Here is a 6,494-nt window from a genome sequence, read left to right as displayed (position 1 = left end):
AGAGGTGGGGGCTTAAGCACCCCTCTCACCCCTTGAGTGTGGGCCGGACTTAGCAACTTGCTTCAGTGGAACAGGATGGAAAAGGAAGTGGATCAGGCAGGGGGAGGGGAGTGGGTTGGGGCAGAAGTAACTGTACATGGAGGAAGCTGGCAAACTGCACCACGTGCTCAAGGTTAGCGTCGCCAGTGCTATATTCTGTGGGTGGCGTGAGCTGCCTAATGAGAAGTGATGAGAAGGGAACCTCCCCTCTGCGAATTCTTCCCAAAACCCATGACCCTGCTCAAGACAGGAGGGAAACATTGGACAAACCTGCACGGGGTGACGTTCTGCCAGACGCCTAGCCAATGCTCCTTGAGACTGCCAAGGTCGTAGGAACAGGAAAGTTCTAGAAACGCTCCCTGACCAGAGGAGGTTAAGGAGATGCAGTGCTAAATGCAACATAGCTTGGGCAGGGCCCAGGAACAGAGAGAGGACAATCGTGGGAAAACTAAGGAAATCCAAGTAAGTCTGGAGTTTAGCTGATGATAATATTTCTTTTCTAAAAAAAGATTTAGGGGCTGGCGCTGTGGTGTTGTGGGTAAAGCCACTGCCTGCAGTGCCAGCATCCCATATGGGCACCGGTTTCAGTCCCGGCTCCTCCACTTCCAATCCAACTCTCTGCTATGGCCTGGGAAAACAGTGGAAGATGGCCCAAGTGCTTGGGTCCCTGTACCCGTGTGGGAGAACTGGGAGAAGATCCTGGCTCCTGGCTTCGGATCAGCACAGTTCCAACCGTTACAGCCATTTGGGGAGTGAACAGCAGATGGAAGACCTCTCTTCTCTCTCTCTCTCTCTCTCTCTCTCTCTCTCTCTGCCTCTCTGTAACTCTGCCTTTCAAATAAATAAATAAATCTTAAAAAAAAAAAAAAAAAAGATGTATTAGGGCTGGTGCTTGGTAGCTTTGGGATCCGAAAGGAGGGAAGGCCTACACTTCCAGGAATGGAGAGGCCTACTTCCGGGGAAGAAAGTCCTTGTCAAGGTCCCTGCAGGTGCCTAAAGGTCAACCAGTGAGAATCAGACCCGCCTCAACCTTTAACTCCCATGCCCTGAATCTATAAAAGGGGCTCTCCCAATCTCTGACGCGCGACTTCCCCGGCCCCCACTCTGTTGCTCTGTTGGGACCGGGGAACCTCGCCCGGGAGTGGAACCCCAATAAAAGCCTGTGAATTAATTGATTCGTCTGCCTGGGAAGATCTGTTACGCACCGGACACCTTACAGTGCTGTGGCACAGTGGGTTAAAGCCCCGGCTTGCAGAGCCAGCCTCCCATATAGGCACTGGCTGGAGTCCCTGTTAGTAAAATTGTGCCATCTTCCTAAGCTGGCTTACTAAAAGTCAGGTGACCAAATGGCCCAATCACAAGCGTCAGCTCCACCCCCACCCTAACAGGATTTGCCGCTCCCACTTCCTCACCCCTGCAAAGCTGTCTAAGACCTGTTCTTCTAGTACTGGCTGCCTGTCGGTTTGACCCGACAGTGAACCTCCCTTACTCCGGTGTCTGGTGTGTTTTGTGGTGGCCTTTCCTTTCAGTCCCCGATGCTCCTTTGCTAATGTGCCTGGGAAAGCGGCAGAGGATGGCCCAAGTCCTTGGGCCCCTGCACCCATGTGGGAGACCCAGAAGAAGCTCCTGGCTCCTGGCTTTGGCCTGGCTCAGCCATTTGGGGAGTGAACCAGCAGATGGAAGACCTCTCTCTCTACCTCTCTCTCTCTCTGTTCTCCCTCTCTCAGTAACTCTGTTTTTCAAATAAATAAATAAAACTTATTTTAAAGATTTATTTAAAGATTTATTTTATTTGAAAGAGTTACAGATGGAGAAAGAGAGAATATTCCATCCGCTGGTTCACTCCCCAGATGGTTGCAATGGCCAGGGCTGGGCCAAGCTGAAGCCAGGAGCCAAGGCCATTTTTCCAGGTCTCCCATGTGGGTGCAGGGGCCCAAGCACTTAGGCATCTTCTGCTGCTTTCCCAGGCCATAGCAGGGAGCTGGATAAGAAGTGGAGCAGCCAAGACACAAAAAACAGTGCCCATCTGGGATATTGGCATTGTAGGCAGTGGCTTCACTCACTACGCAACAACACCAGCCCCAGCTAACGATATTTGAATGCTGATGTCTTAGCTTCGAGAAATACAAAATGGTCAGCTCAGATGTTAATGTCAGGGGAAATTCAAGGGGTACACAGGAACTCTCTTTGCAACTTTGTGTACATCTAAAATGACTCCAAGGGAAAATGTGTTATGTATGTATCACAGTGAGTGTGTACAGAATGAATGAGACCGGAGGGAAAAGACATACAAGAGAGAGGAGGTCTGGCTTATTCCAGAGACCTCTGGTGAGGCCGCCTTGCGGGAAGCACGGGGCAGGGGGGTGGGGTTGCTGGCCCTGGGGACTTGCAGGTTATCTCCAAGTCAAGTCACGGCGGCGACTTTATCCGCGGCAGTGGGGAACCACCATCGACCCTTAAGCTGGGATGTGGCCTGATCACACAGCGACTCAGCCAGGGTCACCCCTCCAAGCCTCCTGTCTCTCACCCAGAGCCCCTTCCTTCCATTAGCTCCTTCTCCTTGGCCTCCTGAGGCCTAGCTCTGGTCTGGCATGAATCTGTCACCTGCTCCGAGACGACCATGCCCGCCCTCCTACCTCACCCCCAGCTTGGTTCAGCCAGCTGCAAAGGCGGGACATACCACACCCGTGAGGCCTGCACGCCTTTCTCCACGCCCAGCAGAGAGCCCTAGGCAGGGAGCTGCAGGGTGGAGCCTTCTATAAGATTCCACACCTCCCCACCCGGCTGAGTCACCTCTCTCAGCACCTTCCCCCTGCCACTGTGAAGTGAACCCAGTCCGTTGGTGAGGGAAGGGGGGGCTTCCAGACTGAGTCGGGACATCATGGCCAGAACTGCCCATTTTCAGTCTCTCTTCAACGTACCTGCTGGGAAACACAATTCCATCCAGGTCAGAAGCTGGAGGAAGGACAGAGGGCAGAGAAGAGCAGGGTGAGGGAGAGGAAATTACACTTCTGCCAGCCATAGAGCCACGAGTGTTCGTGTTAGAGCTAATCCCGCTCAGGGCCAGTGCTGTGCACAGTGAGTTAAGCCGCTGCCTGCAGCACTGGCATCCCAAGTCCCCACTGCTCCACTTCCGATCCAGCTCCCTGCTAATGCGCCTGAGAGCAGCGGAAGATGGCCCAGTGCTTAGCCACCTACATGGGAGACTGAAGAAGCTCCTGGCTCCTGGCTTTGACCTGGCTCAGCCATCTGGTGAGTGAACCAGCAGATGGAAGATCTCTCTCTGCTTCTCCCTCTCTCTGTGGCTCTGACTTTCAAGTAAAACAACTGAATCTTTGGAGGAAAAACACACACACACACACACACACACACACACACACATTGAATGCAGAGCGGCTTGGCCCAAAAAGGTGAGGTTTGGGCAAGTGAGGGCAGATTTTTCACAGGCTGAGGGTCACTGGCTGAGAATATGATTGATGAGTTACAAACAAGTCAGACGTGCCGAGAGTCGGGTGTACGGGAAAGCAGGCCACGGCTGAATTTTTAGAAGGATGTTTCTGGGCCCAGGTCAGGAACCTGCAGATAAAGAACCCAGGATTGTGCAAGGTGCTGCACACGGCCCGGGTGCAGCCACCCCCATGCCCAGCACCTGTTACCCGGCCCAGCAGCTAGGCCCTCACCTCCCGGGATGCTCTCGGCAGGTGCTTCTCTTGAACGGGTTGCAGGCTTTTTGGAGGCGGTTTGTTCCCACTCATCGAGATGTATTTATAGACGTAGTTCTTTGCTTGTTATCTGTGTCCACCTGCCAGGATGGAAACAGCTGTGAGGTCGGGGATCTGGTCTGTTGTGTTGACAGCTGGATTTCCAGGGCCCAGGAGATGACTTGGTCCCTAACACACAAGCAGGGGATGAATGCAAAGGGCAAGTCCAGCTTCCTTCCCCCGAGAGCGGTCGGTCCTCACCCTGTGAAGCCTCGCCACTCTGATAACCCCTCAGGGCTCCTTCTGCGTCCTCTTCCCCAGCCCAGGGTTGACACAGCACCCATGCAGGTGCTCCGGCCAGAAACCAGAGCTCCAGCTCAGATCACCTGGGTAAACATCTCAGCGGCCTGCGACCAGGCCAGGATCCTAACGTGGCTTAGAGGCACTGCCTGACCTTGCCGGCCACTGCCTCGTTTTTTAACCACACTCTGCTCCCGCCTGGGTGAATGGCTCCGAGTTCCTCCAATGTGCCCATGGTATGCCTTCTGCTTAGGAGCTGGCCACTCCTGCCCAGCACTCAGCTCTCAGCCTGGGTGCCACTTTCTCCTGGGAGCCCTCCCCACATTCTTCAGCCACAGCACCAGCCCCCAACATACCTTTAATTCTCAAGATTACCCAAGACATAGATATTTTTATCCCCATTATGCCTCAGAGGCTCAGGTCAAGTGCAATAACTTGGCCAAGGTCACTGAGATGTGATGACCATGGGGCAGGGATCTTTCTGGCACTGTTAAGGGGCTTGTGGCATTCCACCTGCTGACTTGGTCATCAGCTGAGCTGAGTGCAGAGAAGGCAAAAAAGTCAAGCCGGGGTCCTGGTAGAGAAGGTGGCTGTCCTGCTGCGGGCAAGATGGGCTAAGCACAGGAGGCTTTTGAAATGGAGGTTAAGGTTTGGCTCCACTCAGCACAGGCATGGAGCCCCACTTCTGCAGATGCAGGAGCTGCAAGGGGTCGGGAGGAGCCCTGGGACACTTTCCAGCCGTGTCAGCACTGAGCCACTGCCCACACCTTACATGAGGAGGGTAGGCTGGGGTGGCAGTTGATGGCCAGAACGCTCACAGGAAGGGGACGCTCAACTGTTACCAGGGCTCAGCGCCACCTTGACCTGCTGCTCCACCAAGAATTTGATCCTGGAGGAGGAGGTGCAGGATGCATCGTGAGCCACTAGGTGGCACTGTGGATGGAGGCCACACAAAAGACTCCACGAGCACTTTTCTGCGGAGCGGAGCGCTCAGGGCCGGGAGAGGTCAGCTCCTCCTCCTGCAGGAGGCTCAGAGATGTTATCCAGCCGGAGCCAGGGCCGAGACCTGGGCCTGCCGGTGACGTCAGGACGCTCGACCTTTTCCAGATCATCACGTTGTGTCTAGACATTCGCGTCCACCAATGGCGTGAGCTCACTCAGGACACTGACATCCCCCTGGGCCTCTGTTTTTCCATCCGTGGAATGGAAGATTAGGCTGGATCCCGGATGAGAAAAGGTAGCCACTAGCCGCATGCACTACTTGAATTAAATCATTAAACTAATTAAATGAAAAATTTAGCTTTCAGTCACACTAGCTAGGTTTCTTTATTTATTTGAAAGGCAAAGTTACAGAGAGAGGGAGAGAGAGATCTTCATCTACTGGTTCACTCCCCAAATGACCACAGTGGCCAGGGCTGGGCCAGGTCAAAGCTGGGACCTAGAACTCAGGCTGGGTCTCCCGCGTGGGGGCCAGGGACCCAAGTGCTTGGGCCATCATCTGCTGCCTCCAGGGTGTGCATTAGCAGGAAGTGATATGGGAGGCCAGTGTCCCAAGTGGTGACCTAACTACCACATCAATCATCCGCCCCTCAGCCTGAGTTCTTGACCATCTAGCACTGGGAAATACAGCAGAGAATAAAATCAATAAAAAGCCTCCTTTTGTGAGTTGGTATCTCAGTGGGTCCGATTATAACAAACCATGTCTCCTGGGGCCGGCCTGGTGGCACAGCTAAGCTTGTGAAGCCGGCATCCCGTATCTGAGTACCTGTTTGAGTCCTGGCTACTCCACTTCTGATCCAACAACCTGCTGATGCACCTGGGAAGGCAGCAGATGATCATTGCCAGAGTATTTGGGTCCCTGCCACCCGTGTGAAACCTGGATGGAGTTCCTGGCTCAGAGCTTCGGCCTGGCCCAGCCCTTATTATTGTGGGCATTTGGGGAGTGAACCAGTAGTTGGAAGAATGGAAGATCTCTCTTTCCCTCTCTTTATCTCACTCTTCCTTTCACATAAATAGTTAAGTAAATATTTTAAAACATTAAATAGAGGGGCCGGCACTATGGCATAGCAGGTAAAGCCACTGCCTGCAGTGCCGGCATCCCATATGGTGCCAGTTCAAGTCCTGGCTGCTCCACATCCGATCCAGCTCTCTGTTATGGCCTGGGAAAGCAAAAGAAGATGGCTCCAGTCCTTGGGCCCCTGCACCCACGTGGGAGACCCAGAGGAAGCTCCTGGCTCTTGGCTTCAGACTGGCACAGCTCGAGCCATTGTGGCCAACTGGGGAGTGAACCAGTGGATGGAAGACCTCTCTCTCTCCCTCTCTCTCTCTCTGCCTCTTCTCTCTCTGTGTATCTCTGACTTTCAAATAAATAAATAAATTAAAAAAAATCCACCATCTATCTATTTTAAAAATAAATAAATAAAATAAAATAGAAACCACACCACCTGCCATCAA

At 53.3% G+C, this 6,494-nt stretch overlaps 1 long non-coding RNA gene across 3 annotated transcripts; it reads right to left on the bottom strand.

Moving 5' to 3' along the window:
- Positions 1 to 1,892: 1,892 nt before the first annotated feature.
- Positions 1,893 to 5,293, bottom strand: LOC103350324 (uncharacterized). Of its 3 annotated transcripts, none has more exons than XR_007923712.2 (3): positions 4,554 to 5,293; positions 3,720 to 3,841; positions 1,893 to 3,615 (listed from the first exon to the last, which is right to left on the bottom strand). It is a non-coding gene; the product is annotated as an uncharacterized lncRNA (long non-coding RNA). The 3 variants fall into 3 exon arrangements; XR_007923711.2 differs by having other exon boundaries at positions 4,808 to 5,293; XR_011390044.1 differs by having other exon boundaries at positions 4,859 to 5,293.
- Positions 5,294 to 6,494: the final 1,201 nt, after the last annotated feature.

This window comes from Oryctolagus cuniculus, chromosome 7, assembly GCF_964237555.1.
Source record: "Oryctolagus cuniculus chromosome 7, mOryCun1.1, whole genome shotgun sequence".
Lineage (NCBI taxonomy): Eukaryota > Metazoa > Chordata > Mammalia > Lagomorpha > Leporidae > Oryctolagus > Oryctolagus cuniculus.
This window is presented reverse-complemented; position numbering and strand designations above follow the sequence as displayed.